Source organism: Acomys russatus, chromosome X (assembly GCF_903995435.1).
Source record: "Acomys russatus chromosome X, mAcoRus1.1, whole genome shotgun sequence".
Lineage (NCBI taxonomy): Eukaryota > Metazoa > Chordata > Mammalia > Rodentia > Muridae > Acomys > Acomys russatus.
In genome coordinates this window covers 79,172,903-79,197,364 of record NC_067169.1, presented here as the reverse complement: position 1 = coordinate 79,197,364, position 24,462 = coordinate 79,172,903, and the positions used below count along the sequence as shown (strand labels likewise).

The window sequence follows — 24,462 nt, the reverse complement described above, 5'->3', positions numbered from 1 at the left end:
CTACTATTAATAATTTTATTTTACCATAACCTTTGCCTATTACTTGCACTTGTTTCCCCTCTCAACTGAATCTATTGTATGGTTGCCAGCTCTTGTTTATCCAAGCCAGTATTTAGATCTATATCCAAGTCCTGACTCTTGCCAAGCTGCCACTGCCCAGTTAGCTGAGCCGTGGCTTATTGTATTCAAAGGTGCAATACTGTGCTCATTAGGTGTTTCCAGATCACAGATGTTTCATCACACAGCAAGAGAAATTAAGGCATGGTACTCATGTGCTATATAGGAAATGAGATTCTAAACAGAATTCAAGTGGCAGTGTAGAGTAAGAGATATTTGCCTGCACATCTTGAATTTTGAGAGCAAAGGTGATCAGTAGATACCCAAAGCCAAAAGAAGGACACAAGTAGAATCCTAATGAGAGTATATCTTGCTGCTAGCATTTGGACTTCTTCAACAAGGACTCTCAGGGAATGGATTGAGATCAGAGATTAGTCATGGAAGGATACCCTGGGCATCAATGTGTGCTAGTCTCGAGAACACTTTGCTAATCATCCACACTACTGAAGTTATTTTATATTACTTTATTATGCATGCACCTGCATGAATAATCTTAAAACCTGGAATAGGTAGCTTGAACCATGACTTGTGCCTGCTGTAAATACTTGTTCCTCTTTCTTAGCTACATCTATTGGTTTTGTTGTACTCTATAAATATTTCCATAACGTTGAAAATTTTGGTATACATGGTACTAGAAAAACTGCTTTCTGCTCACGCAGAGAACCAGAGTTCTGTTACCTACATGGGCTTCACAAGCATCTCTATCTCCAGCTCCAGGCTATCTAACGCCCTCTTCTGGCCTCCCTGGGCATCAGACATGCATGAGGTGCACAAACACACACACAAACAAAATGCATAAAATTAAACTTAAACTTTAAAAGTTAAAATGATGGGGTGCAAAGATTGCTCAGTGCTTAAGAGCACTGTATCCTCTTCTACAGGACTGAGGTTCAATTCCCACACCCGCATGGCAGTTCACAATCCTCTATAATTCTATAATTCCAGGAGATCTGACACTCTCACACATACATACATGTGGCCAAAACACCAATGCACATAAAATAAAAATAAATACAGTACTAGAAAAATTTAAATGAACAAATAAAAATAACTTAGGCTACAGCCCAGCACTTTGGAGGTGAGCTCAGGGTCATCCTCGGTTAGTAGTTTGTGGCCAGCCTGGGCTGTATGAGACCCTTTCTCAATACAAATGGCAATATGTATTTATTTTCTCATTTCCCACAAATTAAATCTTGTCTTTATCCATCTAGTGGCTTTGTGGACATGCATATCTGATGTTATTTATATGTGTTGATTTTTAAAGCCCTTTTAATTTGATGTTTTGTGAAGGCTAGTGATGCTACAGTGTAATTCAAGCACTTACCTGCCTTCTCTTTACTGTCCTGCTAATAATGGAAAATTGAAGTATTTCCAGAGAATCGTATGCATTCCACTAGGACTAACTCTGACATGAGCTCTGGTGCCCCATATTTGGCGACCTCCCCTTGGAGGGGAGCCTTGGTGACACTCAAAGAAAGACTAGGCAGACTACCAAGATAAGACTTGTTAGCCTGCGACCATAAAGTGGGGGAGGAGATCCCCCTCGGACATGGACCTAAGGGAGGGTAATAGGGTAGGGGTGGGAGGGTAGGTGGAATGGAAGAGTATGAGTGATGGGAGAACAATTGAGTTGTAATCTGAATAAATTAATGGGAAAACAAAAAAACTATTGACAGTCAACTAACTAGTAATGATAACATGTTAATCGCTGTTGCCACTGGAAATCTAGGTTAGTAAAATTGTCACATTATTGGTATTTGGAGTCCCATTTTGGAAGTTTTAGTCTTTTTTTTTTTTTTTTTTTTTTTTGAGACAGGGTTTCTCTGTGTAGCCTTGGCTGTCCTAGACTCACTTTGTAGACCAGGCTGGCCTCGAACTCACAGTGATCCGCCTGCCTCTGCCTCCCAAGTGCTGGGATTAAAGGCATGCACCATCTTATTAATAAAAGAACTTAAGAACAGGTTCAGAAGAAAAAAACATAAATTTCTTTGAAATGGTACCTGGACGAATAAATTTCTTCATCTCTGTCTCTCTGTGTGTCTCTGTCTCTCTGTCTCTGTCTCTCTGTGTGTCTCTGTCTCTCTGTCTCTCTGTGTGTCTCTGTCTCTCTTTCTGTCTCACACACACACACACACACACACACACACACACACACATTATTTTCAAGGTATATTTTCAAAATAGTCAAAAGATCTCGGTGCAGTGGTGCACACCTTTAATCCTAGAGTCAGGAAGACAGAGGCAGGCTGATCTCTGTGAGTTTGAGGCCAGCCTGGTCTACAAAGCAAGTCCAGGACAGCCACATATACAAAGTGATACCCTGTCTTGAAAAAACAAAATAAAAAAATTTTAAATTATCAAAAGAGAAAAAAATAAATACGTTAGTAGAGGCAGAGGCTAAATTTTTTCCATCTTTTTAAAAATTTTATTTTAATTTATTCAGCTTACATCCTAAATGTTATGTTATACCCTTTCTTTATCTGCTCATTTCCACTCTCCATCCCTCTTACACCCTATTCCACTCCCCTAGACCTCTGATGTGGGGGTGAGGAGTGGGGAGGCTCCTCCCTCACCATAATTGGAAGGCACAAATCTGACTTAGTGCACACATGCCTTGAAGACTGTACTACATTGCTAATTGTAATCTTGTGGCCTTGTACAAAAGTTGTTTACCTCTATAGGCCTACACATTTGTCATCTATACATTGAGGTAACAAGACTGCTATGAGGGTAAAAAAATAATAGTTTATAGCATAATACCTAATATAAATCTTCAGGAAAATGCAGTGCCTGTCTCCCTGAACCTAATAGTGACCTTTTAACTAAATAACTGCTGGAGCTCAAATTCTCTCTGTATGCTTTCCAGTGGACAGTGTCAATTTTTAAAGTGCTGGGTATAGCAAATTTACACCAGTTCTAATAATTTTATTCACATGTTGATATGTGAGGTGTGTTTTAGCTGAATGTGAAGCCAGATGAGAAATTTTCCAATTTGAACATGGTCCTGGGAAATCATCAAATTATCTTTGTCTTTGGAGCTTTCTCTACTAGTTTTCATCGGATCAGATTTTTTCCATACTTTTGTGAATTCTCTGACATGAAATTGAAACTATATAGTTGGCTTCTTTTTTGTTTGGTTGGTTGTTTTTTTGTTTGTTTGTTTTTTGTTTTTTTTTTTCCTATGTAACAGAAAGTCCTGACAATCTTCAAGGATAAAAAATCTGATCATTTTTTGGTTTTGTAAATCTTAAGCATCATATGAAACAGGTAAAAATAATAGGTTTTCCATGCATCAGCTCTATGCAACTTCATCTCCCTTGTGGGATTGCAGAAAACCTTCTTGTGCTAATCATCAAAAGATGCCACACTCAAAGGAAAATCAACAGGTGAGAGATGAGAAGCTACATCTAATAAACTGAGGAAAATCCCAAAGGATCATTAACATGTATGAAGATGAATACATGTACTTTTAATCCAGAGGTTGGAAGGCCAGTCATAATGGAAGTGTGGTGGTACAGACAAGAATGGGGAGGGAAGATTGGCCATGAACAACAAAATAGAAAAAGTGCTACTTTTCTGGCTCAGTTTAAAGAGGCAGAGCCATTTTTTAGTGAATATTCCCCATTTCATGTACACTCCTTGACATCTCAAAATGATGTGTATAGAATAGAGATGGAATAGCATAACATTACCCAGAACTCCTTGAACTACTACTGGAGAGTTCATAGGGCACTTCAAACTCATTAAACCGAAAGATCAACTTCCAGAGGAGTCTGCCTCTCTTCCTATGTTGCTTATTTAAAGTACATACCACCCTGGCAGATTACATGTTCATTCTTGAATTCTCCATGCTGCCTTAAATACTGAGAATTTCCTCATTGTTGACTATAATTTTCAAGTACTCATCACTAAAGGCGTCTCACCGTTATCTTCTGAATCTAAATCTCACTCATTTCCTCCCTGCCCCCATCCTTTCCAAAAGGAATTGTGCACAAGAGTTTCCTAGGAGGATATTATTTTAAATGAAATTGTTTGTGCTCTACCCTAGGCCTCCTTATTTATGTTTGGTAGGGACAGGACCAGAAATGAATATTTTTAGAAACTCCCCAGGTTCTTGAAAAGACTAACTGTCCAAGGATCGCTATTTTAATCCATTCCCTCCTCTCTAGTCTCCTTACTTATCCAGTTCTATTATCTGAGTTAAGGAACTCATTAACTCTCCCCCACAGGTTTCAAACTATGTCTGGTTTACCCACTAGTGTGTTACCAGTGCTTATCATGGTCCCTGATGGATTAATAAGCCCTCAACATGATTTTGTGAGATGGACAAAAATAACCAGAGTAAGAAGGGACCAGTAAAATATTCCAGGCGGAAATTCACATGCCTTTTGGTTATTGCCATTCAGTCAAATGTAAATTTAGCCAAAATTTTTGACCTATCTAATTCTAAGCTTAAACACCATATTTTATTCAAGAATCCTAAAATCCCATGTATGTTTGTTGATGTGATGCTAGCTCCTTTAACAAATAAGCCTAGTACTTATTGTTTGTCTAACAGTCTTATCTGGGTATTCCTGGTCAGCAGGTGACTTTTTGGTGGTAATGAAGGGAACCCAGGTTCTTGACATTTTTTGATCTTGCATCTTTGACACAATTCCAAGATCACTATGTTTGCATGAGCAACTGCTCATGATAATTATATAAATCACTAAAGCTCACATGCCATTGGCAAGTGTTAGTCACATTAGATGCAAGTAGAGCTCAGAATTTGCTCCCAGTGACAACTCTCTAGAGTATGGGAGATGTTGACTTCCTGGTGATTGTTTAAGCTATTTTTGCCATGCTGTTGAACTGGTAAACTGACTCTGCAAACCCACCTAGCTAGTATGATTATCTGAACTTCAGCCTGAGAGACAACCTACAAAATCATTTTTATTTCAGTGATTGGCCACACCATTCATCTGTTTCAGAAGGAATAGGGGGCTGTTTTCTAGCAGATAACATTCCTGAGGAGCTCAGCAAGGAATGGAACCAAGTACTCAGTGAGCTAAAGATGCTAACGGGATCTCCCTCTCCTGCTTTGCTGTGTATCTACTTTCTTGCAAACTAAGAAAAAAAACCAAGCATGGTTATTTTCAAATATGGGCTTTTGACCTCCTCACACCACCACATCCCTCCTCTGGAGGATCTAATGCTCAAATAGCAGCCCAGCTAAAACAAAGATATTACATGTGAATGATAGTCTAAGAAAGTTGCAATGGCCAATATTCATCTTTGTCAGGATTTTGCCACCTGAACACACATGCAAAAAAAAATTGTTCAGGTATATTCATGCCAATCTTCTCAACTATCACAGGAACCCGGTGGGAGCACAGACATGTAATCATTTTTAGAATGGAATAGCTTTGGGGGACAGCATGTCTTTGGGTCTATTTCTATTCAAAGTCTTAAAGTGCTTCAAGTGCCTGAATAGCCTGATGGATGAGGTACTGAACGCTAAGGCTCTTGAGGTCAATGATTTATAGCAGCTGAAAGCTGTGAAATGTCATTCTGCTGAGAGAGCCATGCAACATTCAGTCGACAGAATTAGCAGACACTTGAACACGTATTTCAGCACCAGCTGCTCAGCTCTCTGGAGATGTTCACCAAATCCAGATGTAAGCTTCCCAGGAAGAGCTGGCTGTCAGAGCCTCAACAGCTGCCAGAGCCAAGGCTAGTCTAGCTATGCTTCTAAGACTACAGGAAATAATGCAACCAATGACTGCCCTATGGTGGATCCTTACTCCTCATAATTATGTCCCTTGGATGAACAATATTTGAAAGAGGAAAAAAAGTAGAAATAGTTTATCAACTCGGGCTTAACTACACTGAGCTTAATTCTGGCCATTAAAACAAACAAACAGATCAAAAAAACTTGGGGCTGAAGAGATGGCTCAGTGTTTAAGAGTACTGGCGACTTTTCCAGAGGATTCAGGTTCAAACCCCAGTATCTGCATGGCTCACAAGCATATGGAACTCCCATTTCAGGGGATCCAATGCCCCCTTCTGTACTTCACAGGCACTGCATACGTGTTGCATAGACAAACATGTAGGTAAAACACCCATAGACATAAAATAAAAATAAACAAAACTTTCTTTAAGAAGAAGAAAGAATAAGTTATATTCTGCAAACTGTCATAGTTCAAGTGGATCTAACTGAGTCACAAAAGCTTGACCCACATATAAGAACATTGCTGTTGGTACGCAGCATCAGATGGTACCTGCCTGTGTTGATGATATCCAAACTAATTCATTCTACCTCTTACTGGGCCTCTATTGACTATCATACTAGCAGCTGGTCCCCACACTAGCATTCTTGTCCTTTATCTCAGCTTTGCCTCCCCATTTGCCTTCCCTAGGTTTCTCACTAGTACTAACAACTTCTAGGCTTACTGTTTGTGCTCAATGGCATTTGCTCTGCACTCTCCAGTCCAACAACAATTCTCTATACAGCTTTTAAAAGTATGAACTATACCTGGTACTAGAGGACCAAGTGGTTGGAATGTTTGTCCACGGGGACAAAAGAACTGGGTACTTAACAGTATACAGAAAACACTCAGCTCTTAGTATTCATTGTTTTCATTAGCTGCCCCATCTCAGACCCAAAACCAGCTGTTTTGGGTAAGGAGTCAGATTTGTGTATATCCCATACTGGCAGTGCCCCAGTACTAGGCAAAAATTCCAGATAATCTTGGATTATAATCAAATACCAATGAACAAGTATTCATTGTTATCTGTTAATTCATAACAAATGAGCAGAACACTTAGCAGCTCAAACAACATGCATGCCTAAACCACGAGGTTTAGGCTCAGGTTCTCTAAGGGGACTACTCCTATGGCAAGGGCTATAGTTACCTGAGAGGGCTTGAGGAAATCTCACTTGTGCTACTTGGTGAAGCCTTCAGTTTCTCACTACCTGAACCACTTCCCAAGGAAAGATAGTTGAGCACTTGATTTATGGCTCTCTGCTATTGATTGTGAATATAATGTGACCAGCTGTGTAGAGAAATTTTAATCCAGCAACATGGCTACTCTGGCAAGGGACCACATCAAAAGACCTAGGTCTATGTGATCCTGCTGGAAAACAGACAGCCCCTTAGTAGATACCTTTAATCCCTCTGGCTGGAATACAGACACGCCCTTCGTACTCACCTTTAATTACAAACAATTACCTCTAGTTGAGCGACAGACAAAGTAACAAATCAAAGAAAGATTTGGCAGGATGAGTCAGAGATAGGATACACCCAACTCTCACAAGAACAAATAAGAAAGAGAAACTACTTAAGAGCAGAGAGAGGAGAGGAGAGAGTACAGTACAGGAATACAGTAGAGTTCATGTACTCAGTACAGTACAGTTTGGTGCAGCTTAGTTGAGTTAGGTTCAGGCAATTCACTGCAGTTCAGTTCGTGAAGTTCAGAGGCAGTTTTTCCAAGCAGAGCAATTCAGCCAGAAGCTAAGAGAGGCCAGAATAAACCAGTCAGCTTGGAGAGGAGTTTTGAGCCAGAACAGCTGAGTTGAGCCAGCCACTCAAAGTTCAGAAAGAACTAGAAAGGGTGAGCTTACAATCCATGTATTAGTAAACCTTGGGTATAATTCTCATCTCATTTTCTCAGCTAAGAAAATAAAAACAACATTTACAAGCTGCTTTGACTGCCTTGACTTCCCCACAATGATGGGTTATAGCCTAAAACTGTGAGCTAAATAAGCCCTTTCTCCCTTAAGTTGCTTGTGTAAGGATATGCTAACACAGTATCAGGAAATGAAGCTAAGCAGCAGTGAAGACTATCATTCCCTGTATTCCAGATAGTTTGTGGGGTTTAGATACCAGCCAAATGTCCTGTTGGTACCACTTCCAGGAAGCTATACCTGACTCTAGTTACACCCGCTGAATCTGGGAGAGTCCACTATACTTAAGTCAAATATAGTTGAGGTTTTGTTGCATTTCTTTTGTGGATGAAGATGATATTATCAGAACATAGTGCATATATCTGACTGTGCTGACTGTGATCTGGACATGCCTTGATTTGGACTTTATTTTTAACCACAAAACTCTCCTTGGTGCCACTTAAGCTGCCCTTGCTTGGTCCTTAGGATTCTTGCCAAAATTTCCATTAAGTGCTTCTATTCATTTTTAGCTGATGATGACAAGAATGCTGAACCAAGCTTTTACCCACCGAGAGCCTAATGTGTACATCCTGAACACACACACACACACACACACACACACACACACACACACACACACACAAAGAAAAAAAACCTGGCAAGCCTGCTTGGGAAAATGTGAAAGCAAATGAACTTACCATACCTAGAAATAATAGCCTTGAGACCTTTTCCTAAGCCCAAAGTACTATAGTGAATAGCAGGAAAGCAACTCAGCTATAACTGGATTTTTTTCTAAATATGTTATTCTAATTACCATTTTAAAATCTCTATGCCAGAAGCTCTAATAACAGTTTTGAATATGGTCTTATTAGTGTCATATGTATTCACATATTGTTACATAATTGTGCCTATTATTTTTCTGTATTTTTCATTTAGTATTACTTCAAAGAAAAATTGCACATCTGACATGGTAGGGCACATCCAGAACATGGGACCATCATGGGTTCAAGGTCAGCCTAGACTATGTAGTAAGATATTTGTCGCTAAAAACTCATACAGCTGCTAGCGATATAACTCAGTGGTTAAAAACCACTTACTGATCTTCTAGGGAACTAGAGCTCAGTTCCAGGCATCCGTGCATAGCATCTTACAAACATCTGTAACTCCAACTCCAGAGGATTCAACACCCTCTTCTGAACTCCACAAGTGAACACACACATGTACACGCACACGCGCACGCACACACACACACAGATATAGATATATATACATATATATATACATATATATATATGTATAATAGATCTCATTTGTGATTTGAACAGCCACGGGTTATTCCATCTCATTGATATGCTGCATTTTTGTTTATCCACTTTCTTCTCTCTTATAGTTATTTTCAGCTTTTAAGAGTTATAAAATTATTAGCCTTTGTACAAACTATTTTGTTTCTAACTTTATAAGTTAATTTATTCTATTTCATATTATTTCAGTTTAAATGCTTTGAGAAATATTTCAGGCTTTGTAGTATAATTTATACCTGCCTATATCTAAAGATATTCTAGATGGTTTCTACAAGCTACCAAAAGAGAAATATATATGCCAACACAGCCACACAAACTTTGGTCGACAATGCTGTCTTGCTAGGGCAATGATGGCACAAAGCCTGTAGGAGCATCAAACCAATGTCTTATTTGACTTAAGGCCCATTTCTTGAGCTGAAACCTGTCCCTGACACTGTTTGTGCTGGGGCCTGCCAGAATCGAACATTACCTAGATGTGGGACTTGAGGGTTGAGACATGGAATAGATATAAGAAAAGATAGAAAAGATATAGCAGAGGAGCTAAAGACAAGTATTCTGGAGCACTGACAGTAAAGACTGTAGCCCAGAGTTTATTTCTCTCAAACCTTTTATAAAAGTATACATATGTGTAAACCAGAAGATTCTTGGAACAGAACCAAATGCTAACAATTACTTTTGTTTAATCTATATGCTTAGACTTCTTTCAAATTGAGGTGAAAGAAGTACACCAACCTCCACATCCTGACCTGGGATTAATAATAAACCTTCTTTTCTAGGAAGTTAGCCTACACAAGTATCTTGTCAAGTCCTCAAGGCTGTGTGAGAGTCTACAAGCCAAGGTCATAAGTCCTCTGGCCTGCTTCTGCTAAGCACTCCAGAGAACAGCTCCCAACAGCTTGGGTGAGTAAGAACCAGAGACTAGATAGCCCAGAGATCTGGGGCAAAACCAAATAATACTGATGTCAAAAATAAGTCTTGATAAAATGACTCATAATGATATTCGGCTACACTCACAGATTAGTGTTTTATTCAGCCATCATCATAGAAGCTTCTTCCTGCAGTCAGTGGGAAAAAAAATACAAAGACCCACAGTCAGACATTGCTCAGAAAGTAAGAGGGAGAGAGAGAAAGAGAGAGAGAGAGAGAGAGAGAGAACACCGTGTTCTAAATGGCATGTCTTCTTCAAATCCCTCCTCTCAGAGCCCAAGGGAGTCTCACGGAAGAGAAGGCAGAAAGAATGTAACAGCCAGAGGGGATGGCAGACACCAGGAGAACAAGTCCCTCTAAATCAACTGAGCAGCGCTCATATGAACTCACAGAGACTGAAGCAGCACACACAGGGTCTGCATGGGTCCATGCCAGGTCCTCTGTGTGTATATTATGGTTTTCAGCTTAGTGTTTTTAATGGGAATTCTGAGTGTGTGAACAAGAGGGTCTCTGACTCTTGTACCTTCTCTCTTGTACTCCTTTCCTTCGGTTGGTTTGTCCTGTCCAACTTTTATGTGATAGTGTTTGTTTTATCTTACTATATTTTATTGTGCTTTGTTTTGCTTCTATCTCTTAGAAGCCTGTTCTTTTCAAATGAGAGACAGAAAGGGGGTAACTCCAGATGGGAGGGGATATTGGGGAGGTGCTGGAAGGAGTAGAGGAAGGAAAAACTAATCAAGATATGTTGAATGAGAGAAGAATCTATTTCCAATTAAAAATATATTCTATGTGGCTTAAACGTAATAGTATACATATAGCATATAAGCAATATTTGGCATGGAAACTGGGTAGGGAATTTGGAAATAGAAATATGTTTTTAAGCCGGGTGTGGTGGCTCACACCTTTAATCCCAGCACTCAGGGAGCTAGAGGGAGGCAGATTTCTATGAGTTCAAGGCCAGTCTGGTCTATGGAGTGAGTCCAGGACATCCACAGAACTTGTGGAAGTGGCCATGGCTGTTACACAGAGAACCCCTATCTGAGAAAAAAAGAAAGAAATATGGTTTTTAATATGTATATGAATAACAAGTTTATGCATAATAGCCAGAAACTGGAAACAACTAGAAGTCCCCCTCAGCCAAAGAACTGGTAAAGAAAATGTGGTACATTTACACAATAGAGTATTATTCAGCTGCTAAAACATAAATGACATCATGAAATTTTCAGGCAAATGGATGAAATGTGAAAAAAAAATCATCCTAAGTGAGGTAACACAGACCCAGAAAGACATACGTGGTATATACTCACTTATAAGTAAACATTAACTGTTAAGTAAAGAATAAGCATGCTACAATTCACAGACCCAGAGACACTAAATAACAAAGAAGGTTCTAGAGGGGATGCATGGCCCTCCCTGGAAAGTAGAACTAGAATAGATTTTGCAAGTGGGGTGGGTGTGATTGGTGATGGGTTCAGGAGGGTTCAGGCCAAGGTGGGGGAGGGATGGCAGGAGAGAGTACTGGGAGAGATGACTGAAATTTGGGGGTGGGGCATTGAGGGGCAATATAGAAACCCGGTGTAGTAGAAATGTCCTGGAATCTATGAGAGTGACTCTAGCATAGTCCTCTAGTAATCCCAGCAGTGAGAGTGCGGCATCACCCCTGCCACAAAACCTATGACCTACACTCTGTTCTGCCTGCAAAGTGTGCTGGGGTAATGGTGGCACAGAACTTGTAGGAGTGGCCAACCAATGAGTGATCCAACTTGAGGCCCACGTCCTTTATAGTGGCACTGAGAGTGGGCTTTAAGGTTTCAAAAGCCCATGCAAGAGCAGATCTTTACTTCTCTTTCCATCTCTCTCTCTCTCTCTCTCTCTCTCTCTCTCTCTCTCTCTCTCTCTCTCCCTCTCTCTCCCTCTCTGTCTCCCTCTCCATTTCCCTCTCTCTCCATATCCATCTCCCTCTCCCTCCCCCATCTCTTCCTCTCTTTCCTCTCCCTCTCCACTCAAATATCTCTCTCTCTCTTTATCTCTCTCTCTCTCCCTCTCTCTCTCTCTCTCTCTCTCTCTCTCTGTGTGTCTGTCTGTCTGTCTGTCTCTGTCTCTCTCTATCTCTCTCTCCCTCTCCACCCATCTCTCTCTGTCTCTCTCTCTGTCTCTCTGTGTGTCTGTCTGTCTGTCTGACTCTCTGTGTGTGTGTGTGTGTCTGTCTGTCTGTCTGTCTGTCTGTCTCTGTCTCTCTCTCTGTCTCTCTCTCCCTCTCCACCCATCTCTCTCTGTCTCTCTCTCTGTCTCTCTGTCTCTCTGTGTGTGTCTCTCTCTCTCTCTCTCTCTCTCTCTCTCTCTCTCTCTCTCTCTCTCTCTCTCTCTCTCTCTCTCTCTCTCTCCCTCTCTCTCCTGTCAGCAGTCCAGGATGTAAAGCTCCAGCTACGTTTCCATCACTATGTCCACCTACCGCCACACTCCCCAACATAACAAGAGTGCACTAAGCCTCTGAAATTGTAAGCAAACTCCAATGCTTTACATGCTTTCTTTTGTAAGAGTTATTTTGGTCATGGTATCTCTTCATAGCAAGAGAACAATAACTAAGCCAAAATGGAAACATTTAAATCACAAGTACATATAAAAGTTTAAAATATATCACAAGCAGTTTTCACACACAAAAGTTCATATCCTTTTTAACGTAATATTTTTGTTGATTGTTTGGAAATTTCCCACAATGCACCTTAATCACATTCACTTCTCAATCCTCTCAGAACCACCCCATACCCTTGTAACTTCCCCCAAAACAAAAGAAGAAGAAAATTTAAAAATACCAAGGCTAATTTTGAGTACAGGAGCAAAATATCCTTTATTTTGCCTGCATGTGCATCTGTGCACCACATGCATGCAATACATGTGGAGTCCAGAAGAGGGCACCAGAATCCATGAAACTGAAAATACAGACACTTGTAATGGGAGCTGGGAATCAAATCTTCGAACCTCTTCAAGAGCTGGAAGTGCTCTCAGCTTAACTATCCCTCTAGCCACTCATATCCTTTCTGATATAATAATCAGGCTTAAGATATTAGGATGCAGGGGTACAGTTCTTGGTAGGCAGCGCCGCCTTCCATCACACACTACCCTGCTGCTTACCCAGATTGGGGGCCAGAGTGCCTAGCTCGTGATCTCCCCACTCCAGCAGCCAATGGTATACCTAGCTGCCATGACCGCCAACGAGATGAAGGCGGCCCTGCCTGTCGATGGAGTGGACATCAGCCCCCAGCAGGACGAGGGCGTGCTCAAGGTCATCAAGAGAGACGGTACAGGCACAGAGGCACCCGTGATTGGGGACCAAGTCTTTGTCCGCTATGCCGGCTGGCTGCTAGATGGCACAAAGTTTGACTCCAGTCTGGACCGAAAGGACAAATTTTCCTTTGACCTGGGAAAAATGAAGGTCCTCAAGGCTTGGGATATTGCTGTAGCAACGATGAAAGTGGAGGAGGTGTGCCACATCACCTGCAAGCCAGAATATGCCTACGGCTCAGCAGGCAACCCTCCAAAGATTTCCCCCCCAACGCCCCCAACTCCCACACTCGTATTTGAGATAGAGCTGTTTGAGTTCAAAGGAGATCTTACAGAGGATGGAGATGGTGGGATCATCAGCAGAATACAGACTCATGGGAAGGCTATGCCAGGCGAAGGCTATGGTAGAAGTGGCACTGAAAGGCTGCTATAAGGACCAGCTCTTTTTGGTTTGGTTTGGTTTGGTTTGGTTTGGTTTGGTTTGGTTTTTGTTGTTTTTGGTTTTTTTGGGTTTGGTTTGGTTTGGTTTGGTTTGGTTTGGTTTGGTTTGGCTTGGCTTTTGTTTTTTGAGACAGGGTTTCTCTGTGTAGCCTTGGCTGTGCTGGACTCGTTTTTTGTTTGTTTGTTGTTTTGTTTCGTTTTTAACCAGTGGGAGCTCCGCTTTGAAGTTGGTGAGGGGGAAAGTCCGGATCTACCCTGTGGGCTGGAGGTGGCCATTGAGTGGATGGAGACAGAGAGCACTGCACTGTATACCTCAAACCTAGCTATGCTTTTGGCAGCCCTGGGAAGAAAAGGATCCAGATCCCACCACATGCTGAGCTGCACTATGAAGTGCATCTGACGAGTTCTGAGAAGGCCAAGGAGTCTCGGGAGGTGAACTGCGAGGAGAAGAATTTGAAGCAGAGCAACACAGTAAAAGAGAGGGGCACTGTGTACTTCAAGGATGGCAAGCACAAGCAAGCTGTACTGCAGTATAAGAAGATAGTGTCTTGGCTGGAACACGAGTCTAGGTTTTTCCGGTGAGGAAACGCAAAATGTCCAGGCATTCAGACTGGCCTCCTACCTCAATCTGGCCATGTGTCATCTGAAACTGGAGGCCTTCTCAGCTGCCACTGAAAGCTGTAACAAGGCCCTGGAGCCGGACAGCAACAAAGAGGAGGGCCTGTTTCTCAGGAGAGGGCCACACCTGGCTGTGAATGACAATCATGAGAATACTGAGGTCTATATATGTTACATTCATAGTGACTTGGCCATCTGCATTCGTCTCGTTTGAAGTAAGTGTTTTTCCTGTCTTGTTGGGTCTAGATCTCCGAATGAGATTCAATATCTATCTTATCTCAACTCTCATAGCTTAACCTCTAAAAGGTCCTACAGCCCTACCCCAGCAACAAAGCCGCCATAACCCAGCTGGCTGTGTGCCAGCAGCGGACCCCCCACAAGGCAGCTTGCCTGGGAGAAGACACTCTATGTCAATATGTTTGAAAGGCTGGCCGAGGAGGAGCACAAGGCCAAGGCAGAGGTGGCTGCAGGAGACCCATCCCCCTGATGCTGAGGTGAAGGGTGAGCCGGGCAATGTGGCAGGGAACCAGTCTCAAGTGGAGACAGAAGCATAGCCTGCCCCTCCTCCTACCCACCCCTGTGGCTGCCTTCCTGCTCCCTTCCCTACTTCACCCTGTTAGTTTTGTAAAAACTGAAGAATTTTGAGTGAATTAGACCTTTATTTTTCTATCTGTTTGGATGACAGCTTGGGGGGAGGGGGGAGAAGAGCAGGTTGGGGATGAAAGGGGGGGTATTTTTAGATGGTGTCAACCCCTCTTTCCTTCCCCCATTACACACAAGTGTATATCCTTCCACATAAACATTGGAATGTTAATTTATTTTGCTCCTTCTGTTAGCTCCATTTTTCAAGTGGTAGAAAGGGGTATGTGATAGGGATTGGGTCTGATGTGAAGCCAGGGTGGAGAAGAAGACTCCTAGGCAGCCATTTTCTTCATCCCTTCCCTCTCTGGTCATTTTTCAAGCCTGCAGTCTCCATGCAAGTGCTAAGGAGATTGGAAAACCACTGCTGTGTCCATTACCCCTCTGTTTGCTCTCCTAAGATGGTATCCTCTAAGCGGTCACCTCTAAGACAGCCCCTTCCAGTATCCCCCTTCCTGTCAGTTTCCTCCTCACCCAGGTCGTCCCTGTCCCCATCCCCTCAGCCTCTTTAATGCACGCTGAAGGTCCAGGCACACCTCAAGTCCTGTGCTTGAGCAATAAAGTTGAAATAACACCAACAACCACAAAAAAAGGTAGTAGGATGGTAGGAATCTTGAAGTGTAAGTGATTTGGGGGCATCAACGTCAGAATGGGTGACTAATTTATTTTAAAATACACACACACAAGCACATATATACACACACAAACACATATACACACACAAACAACACACACACACACATATTCTAGAATAAGTTAACTTGATTTGTTTGAAAACAACTCGAATGCCTATACCTCACCCCCAAGAATCATTTTCTCACATACAGTGTTTGAGGTTTTGAATCAGAAGTTCCTTGCTTTTCTGAGTTTTACTTCCTCTTGTCAATGAGTTTTTCCGTTCTGAAAATCAGGCCACTTAATTTATATCTGGAGTTACACCAAAATAAATAACAGATAAACTAAAGATTAAAATATTATAGAATATATTTTGAAGTGTATGAAATACACTGTTATTGTTATATAATCCCGGCACTGTTCTTCTTCCCAAGCATAGCCCAAGCTCTGAAAACCAAAGAATAAAACTAAAAGACAAGCTTGGAAAAATATTCAGAATGTGATTGCAAACAAATAATCTCAATATATAATCAATGAATAAAAAATAAATAAAGATAAATAGCCTGATAAAAAGAAAGCAAATGGTATGAATAAGCAACTACAAAAGAAGAAATGCATGTTTGATAGAAAAGCTATGCTCTGCAATCACAAGTGAAAATTAAAACAACAATAAAACATTGCTTTTCTGTATAAAATTACCAAATATATTGAAATGGTCATGAGAATGTGAGAATCAGGGCACACTGCTCACACTTTGCTAGTGTTAGTAAATGCTGCTTTTTGGAAGACTGTAGGTACAAAAGAAGCAAACGCCTCTAAAACATATATACCCAATGAAACAACAGTTTTGCATGATATCAGGGGACTAGGAATAGTATGCACAAGGATAGTCTCAGCTGAGTATACTTAATTTCAAAAAATGTAAAATTCTCAGTTGCAGTAAATCCATCTGCATACTGCTAGAAAATATATGATTAAATAATAGGAAGTTACCCAAGATGAAGTGTGAAATAAAAGTCAAGACTAAGGACTGGAGATGTAGTTCAGTAAGCAAGGTGCCTACTTGACTAGCATGTGTAAGGTTCAAGGTCATCCTTAATTAGATACCTATTTCCACGGGAGTCTGAACTACAGGAGACTCTGTCTCAAAACCCAAAGGACAAACTTTTCTTATCACCTTCGCTTTCTCTGAGGTCTCAGAAAACGTTTCAGCAAGTGCTTTCTGTGAAAGAACAGAGAATAAATATTTTAGGCCTTCCAATAAGGCCATATGGTCCTTGTTGGAACAGCTCAGAGTGGCGATTTCTCAGCTCTGCAATTCTAGCACCAAAGCAACCGGAGATCATCAGTAAATGAATCTGCATTGTATCATCAGATATGGTTTTATTTACAGAGACCAGAAATGCTCTGATCATAGTTTGCCACCCCTGTCCTCAATCATCCCAAATCCCCTCCAGTCACATTCTGTCACTTCTACTTAGAAAAAAAAAAAAGTCTGCCCTCCTCACCCTGCTTTTCCCAATCTCTCCTTTCCAAGGTTGATCTGAACACTTCCTAATCATATGTAATATGGCAGCCCAAATGACTGAGACAGTTAAAGGGAACCCCCATCTCCCTAGGGCACTGGGCAGGTGGTGTGCACTGTTAGCACTGTTAAAATCACTATTAGCTTTTATAAGAAGTTCCTTATCTTTACTCCTCAAGCAGGGTTCCTAAAGCTCACTTTCCTGTATATGAACAAAGGCACGAGGGAAAAGGAAACTTAACTGCCTAATGAGCAGCTGTTGGACTCTCCTTTTGCTGCCCTGGCTGCCTTAGCCAGCTGGACCACCACTATGCCAGCACCAGACCTCTGCAACACTCCAGGGATGCTTTGAGAAAACTATAAGATTATCACAGCTGATTTCCCCAGCTCCTGAAGACACAGTCTCAGCCAAGGCTGTTTGAAACTATTCAGAGCCGATTATTTTTGCTACTGCAAGGCTAAACAAACCTTAGATGGCTATACAACATTTTTCTCCTCGGGCAGAGTAGGAGCGCTCTCTCTCTCTCTCTCTCTCTCTCTCTCTCTCTCTCTCTCTCTCTCTCTCTCTCTCTCTCTCTCTCTCTCTCTCTCTCTCTCCCTCTCTCCCTCTCTCGTGATCTGGAAGAGGGGCTATTGTGACTAATACTAGGAAACAAGGCTGTGATTGGTCCAAAACACAAACCTCCAGGACTGTGATTGATGCTAACTGGCAAGATTGAGATTGGTGTGAATAAATGGTCAATTGGTCCAAACAAACACCCTTCTAGAACTATGTAGACAAGCTTCTTAAGTTCACACACTTTTAACTAATGGGTAAGTTTGCCGGAAAATACTCTGCTAGGCTGTCACTCCAGGTGTTGCAGCATCAGGCCCCATAGTAGCTTCTCTCGTGCAGGCATTTCCTTTCTACCTTTAGTAGTGCAAGCTGAGCTAGCAACATGGAAGCAGCAGTAGCGGAGAGCGGCAAAGGCATCAGAACAGCAAAGGCATGAGAACAGAGGCAGCCATAGCTGAGCAGTCATCAGGCCACAGTGTAAAATCAGCAAGGCAGCCAACTGGTTAACGGCCAAAGACAGTAGCTTTGCAGTTCAAAAGCAGCCAGAGCAAAACAAAAACGAAAGGCATTGGAAAGTGAGGCAGGAGAGGACGGAGAACTGAGGCTTAAAGACATACAGGTTGTGTGAAGCCAGCAAGGGGCAAACTAAAGGCTTGGCTTACCAGAAGAGTTTCCAAAACATATCGAGTCTTCAGACCCAAGGGCCTCGGGTTAGAGCTCTAACACTGGCTTCTAACAGGAACCAAAGGTTACCCCACTGAAGGTCTGTGTGCAGACTGTGACACTTGGAAGGCTGAGTTTCAATGTCCAGGAACACTTGTGGATGTCATTTGCTGTTGCTTCTGCCCACCCCACCGCCCCACTTGCTGCAGCCAAGCACTAAATGAAAGAGCCTCTCCTTGCCTACTCATGATTTCTATCTAAGAAAAACAGAGGAATCTTTAGCCAGTGTTCTGTCAGAAATGTCTTCCTTTCTTACATCTGGACCCAGATCAGCTCCCTGTCTTTCTTTCTTTTTTTTTTTTTTTTTTTTTTTTAGATTTATTTATTAAGTATACAGTGTTTTGCCTGCATGTACGCCTGCCCACCAGAAGAGGGCACCAGCTCTCATTACAGATGGTTGTGAGCCACCACGTGGTTGCTGGGAATTGAACTCAGGACTCTTGGAAGAACAAACAGTGCTCTTAACTTCTGAGCTATCTCTCTGGCCCTGGTTCTCTTTCTTGTAGTGAAGTGTATCTTTGCTTCACAGCATTTAAAACAATTTGACACTGCTTTGGAAAAAAATCTCACTAGATTGTAAGCTTTATTTTATTTATTTATTCAGATTACATCTAAATTGTTATCCTATCCCTTGTATCCTCCCGTTCTTCCCTCCCTCCCGCTTTCACCCTATTCCCCTCCCCTAGGTCTAAGACCGAGGGGGACCTCCTACCCCACTATATGGTCATAGGCTATCAAGTCTCATCTTGGCAGCCTGTTTATTCTTTCTTTGAGTGCCATCAGACCTCCCCACCAAGGGGGAAGTGGTCAAATATGGGGCATCAGAGTTCATGTCAGAGTCAGTCCCAGCTCTCCACATAACTGTGGAGAATGTCCTGTCCATTGGCTAGATCAGAGTAAGAGTTCAATGTTTATTACTTGTAGTGTCCTTGGTTAGTGCCATAGTTTGAGCAGAACCCCCTGGACCCCGATCTACCTGTCATGATGTTCTTCTTGTAAGTTTCTAGGACCCTCTGGGTCCTTCTATTTCCCTATTCTCCTATATTTCTCTTACCTAGAGTCCCAGTGGGATGTCCTCACATCTGTCCCAATCTCCTGGTAACTGAGGTCGTTCATGAGATATGCCTTTTGGGCTAGTGCCCAATTATCAGTGAGTATATACCATGTGAGTCTCTCTGCTTCTGGATTAACTCACTCAGTATGATCATCTCTAGTTCCATCCATTTGACCAAAAATTTCAGGATTTCCTTGTTTTTAATGGTTGAGTAGTATTCCATAGTGTAAATGTACCACAATTTCTTTATCCATTCTTCTACTGAGGGACACTTAGGCTGTTTCCATGTTCTGGCTATTATGAATAAGGCTGCTATGAACATGGCTGACTATATGTCCCTGTTGTGTGGTAGAACATTTTCTGGGTATATTCCAAGGAGTGGAATAGCTGGGTCTTGAGGAAGCCCTATTTCCAGTTTTCTGAGAAAGCACCAGATAGATCTCCAAAGTGGTTGTACAAGTTGCATTCCCACCAGCAATAGAGGAGTGTTCCCCTTTCTCCACATCCTCGCCAGCTTTATGGAGAATATTTTGTTTACTCTTATACTCCCAAACCTTACCCAAGGGTCAATAAATCATTGTTCCATGTGTTCTTGATAAATGAATGAATAAACGATATACACCAAAGGGTTATATTTAGGCAGTAAGGTTATGGGTGATTTGTTGTTGATTTCCCCCCTTTGGCTTAAATGTAGTTTGTGTTGTGTATGTTCTATGTTTGCAGTGGGAAGGGAAATGAACTTTTAAAGCAGCATAAAAATCAATAGATTAGTAAATGAAAACAATGACAGAAGAATAGGACAACTTTGACTAAATGCATAATCACAAAGGGCAGGGTTACTATTGAAAGCTCCCTTGGAAGTGGTTCCCAAATGAGATTTTTCCAATTGATCCTTGTGTGTAAACAGGTAAAGAGGGGTAGAAAGACACATAAGGCAATATGAGTAAAATCTATAAATTTGAAGTGATAGAAAGTGACAAATGCTCCTATACGTGAAATGCTAGTGGTAATTCATAAAGCACCCCCCTCCCAAAAAAAATCTCAGAGGGTCTTAAAAAACAATAGGAACTAGGGTTTACAATGTGTTTCCACTGAACTCTTCCCTTCCTTTCTTTTTCAAAGTGTGAAAAACTTGAAAGCTCCCAAAAAAAATCCTCACAATTTGCTTTCTAAGGAATCTTCTAATGCCAATCAAAACTTGAGTGTTTTTGTTTAGCTAGATTCCACGGAGATATGTGCTCCCAGCTAAGTGACACAACAAATGAAGTTCCCTGCTAGAGAGCACCTTCAGTAATTAAGCTATTCCTACTTTAAGAAGAAAAGAGAAAGATGCTTTCTATAGGGACTGTCTGCAGGCTCTTCACAGCCCCTCGAATTTCAGGTCTTGCTTCCTATCTATGGAAAAGAGTGACTCCCCAGCTATGAATGTGCCAAGCATTTTGACCAAGTACTTATCTGCACAGCCACAAAACCAATATCATCAGTTAGGGAAAAACAATTTCCTCTGGCAAGTAGAGACAGCCTAATTGCTTAATCTGACATATTATTAATGGTTCAAGCCAACCAAAAGCATAATGGATATTGATAACCAGTGGCAGGTTGGACACTTGATGTATACAGTATTGCTGAAAATTACTTACATCAAGGGTTGCAACTGACCGTTAGACTAAATTGCTCAATCTCCATGGGTTTCATTAAACAGTTCCATCAACTTGATAAAGTGGCAAGACAGAAAGTTAGCCCATTAACTATAGCTCTAAAAAAAAATGGCTAACAGAGTGGAGGACACTTACAGTATTTATATTCTGTATCAATGAAAAATATAAATCTCCTTAGTAAAATTGTACTTCGGGTGTTGGAGACAGTTTTACCCCCTCCCCCTTCATTTAAAGGGTCTGGGGAACTGGACCTAAAACTGAGCCATTACATGGAAATAAGTATGACTTGCAGAGAGCTGACAGTTGACATTGAGTTTGGTGGTTCTAGGTGTTCAGGATCTGGCCTTTTCTTGAGATAAAGCTGAGCCTCATCCAAAGAGAGTCTCTTTTCTTGTTCTCTCCCATTTACAAAGCTATTGGCATGGACTAACATGCAGACAGATACTACCATTTTCCCAGCTTCCTTTGTGTAGATATAGTTCTAAGTCTCATTTGGGTTTTAAAAGGACAGGAGAAATCCAGGAGTCATTTGTAAGTAAGCACAGGAAAATTATTTACAGCACATTGGGGGTCCCAATGTACAGCCTCCTCACCCGGACTTTAACAATACTCTTTCCATATGACCAGTAATAGATGAGAGCTAAGTCTTGAAGATTAACTTGAACTCTGTAGATCATAAGAGAATAAGAAAGACTAAAATCAAAACAGCAAGACTAATTAATAATAACAAAAGGACGTCTTCAGCCCTCTGCAGGTCTGTAACAGATGCTAAGCCTTAGTCTTCATGTGAGAATCCTGACAGTAGGAGCAGAGGCTGCCTCTGACTCTGCTTCCTGCCTTTGGGACCCTTTCTCCTAGCTGGGCTGCCTTGTCTAGTCTCAACAGGAGATGTGCCTCCTCCTACTGCAACTTGATATGCCAAGGCGGGTTGATATCCATGGGAGGTCTGCCCTTTTCAGAAGAAAAAGAAAGGAGGGAGAGTAGATAGGGAGGAGAAAGAGGGAAGGTGGGGGGGAGGGATTGGGAGGAGATGAGAGAGGGGAAACTGTGATCGGATTAATTTAATTAATTAAAAAAGAAGCCTTCCGAGCTGGGTATCTCAAAGCATTCCTATAATCCCAATTCTGGGGGCTGAGGTAGGAAGAGCAGTCATTGGGGGTCAGCCTAATCCTCTTAGCCACTGATGAGGAAAGGGGCAATGAGTGAGAAATCTAGCATGGAGATGCCAGGCACAATCCCTCCAGTCCAATTAAATGAGCTAATAACTGTAGAGCACTGTGAATGGTGCACATCATGGGTGCTTGCTATGAACATCAGTATCTTCCCAGTAAAACTGAAGGAAGAAAATACCAAAATGTGACCAAAAAAATTCCACGTTTGAAAAAAAAACTATATTTTTAATATTTATTTACATGTTGTGCATATGAACATTTACCTATTATGTATGTCTGTTCACCGGCACATGTGTGCTCAGTGCCTGTGGAGGCCAGAAGAGGATGCCAGGTCATCTGGAAGTGACATTATTGGTGTGCGGTTGCTAGTAAACGAACCTAGGTCCCTCATAAGAGCAGCAAGAGTTCTAAAGTGCTGAGCCAGCTCTTCAGCTCGGATTTTGTAAGTTCTAACTCTCCAATGCATGTCCTTCCAGACACGCAGGTAACTGGCTCAAGATGAGGAGCTTCCTGGCATGGTCTCAGTAACTAGCATCCACTTCTCCCAGTACCTTTTTTTTGTTTTGTTTGTTTTTCGAGACAAGGTTTCTCTGTGTAGCTTTGGCCGTCCTAGACTCACTTCGTAGACCAGGCTGGCCTCGAACTCACAGTGATCCACCTGCCTCTGCCTCCCGAGTGCTGGGATTAAAGGCGTGCGCCACTACACCTGGCTAAGTTTTTTGTTTTGTTTTGTTTTGTTTGAGACAGAGTCTCTCTGTGTTAGCCTTGGCTGTCCTGGACTCACTTTGTAGACCAGGCTGGCCTCAAACTCACAGTGATCCACCTGCCTCTACCTCCCAAGTGCTGGGAGTGCTGGGATTAAAGGTGTGAGCCACCATGCCCCGGCTTTTTTTTTTTTTTTTTTTTTTTTTTTTTTTAAGAATAACTGAGTTACTACATTTTTGTTTTTATTTTATTTTTTATGTGCATTAGTGTGAAGGTGTCAGATTTCTTGGAACTGGAGTTACAGACAGTTGTTAGCTGCCATGTAGGTGCTGGGAATTGAACCCAGGTCCTTTGGAAGAGCAGCCAGTGCTCTTAACCACTGAGCCATCTCTCCAGCCCCTCTCCCAGTACCTTAAACAAAGGGCTGTCATGTCTTTTCCTTTGATTGCCCTCAAGAACCTGGAAAGGAAGGCAGAGGTGAGGTGTAGGCTCCATACTTTCTTCATCTCCAGCTCACATTCTTTGGGAACAAGAGTCGTGTCTTTTTTACCCTTACATGCCCTCAAAGAAACTACCACTCAGCAGGGAATCATAAGGAGTCACTTGAATACAACAGCAGGATTAAAGCTGCTGACTCACTGGATGGAAGTTCCTTCGCTGAATGAAATGCTTGATAAGGACTATGCGGAATTTAGTTCAGTGCACCCAGCACCAACATCAAGAGTAGGGCATTATGACATGTGCCTTTAGCCTCAACACTAGGGGATTGAAAGCAAGATCCCAGGGAATTGCTGAGCAGTTGGTAGAGGTAATACCATGAACTTCAGGTTCCATCAAAGACCCTGTAATTCATATATAGATGATAGATAGATAGATAGATAGATAGATAGATAGATAGATAGATAGATTAGATAGATAGATAAGAGGCAATCGAGGAAGGTTTCCTGATGTCCACCTCTGATGTCTACAGACTACTGCTCAGGTGTATACACTGCATATAAACAAGTGCACGTGCATGAGCATTACTGGAACACACACACACACACACACACACACACACACACACACACATACACAAACTACTGAGTCAAAATCAAACAACCAAGAACTGAAGACCAATTTTACCACTGTGCAATCTCTAGAAGCCAGTTCACATGTAAGCCTCCAAATATCCCATGTCTAAAACAGAAGCAATAACAGTCCTTTTCTGAGAGGGTGCCCAGGGAATCAAGAGATAATAGACAGAATGCATTTGGCACAGGATCTGCCCTATGCCCAAGAAAGGATTGTTACACTTAATATTATTTGAATGTATGAAACCCAATTAACAGAAAGAAAGTAAAGAGTACTGAAAGCAAGAGTTAAGGCACAAAATCTTAGAGATTTCTTTGTCCTCAAAAAAAAAAAAAAGATGATTTGGAACAGTCTGTGCACAAAAATGAGAGTTTTGCAACAGAGACCCAGTTCCAGGAAAGGAACCAAGC

At 41.7% G+C, this 24,462-nt stretch overlaps 1 pseudogene; it reads left to right on the top strand.

The window, feature by feature from the left end:
* Positions 1-13,192: 13,192 nt before the first annotated feature.
* On the top strand, positions 13,193-15,007 carry LOC127185372 (peptidyl-prolyl cis-trans isomerase FKBP4-like; annotated as a pseudogene).
* The last annotated feature ends 9,455 nt before the right edge of the window (positions 15,008-24,462 follow it).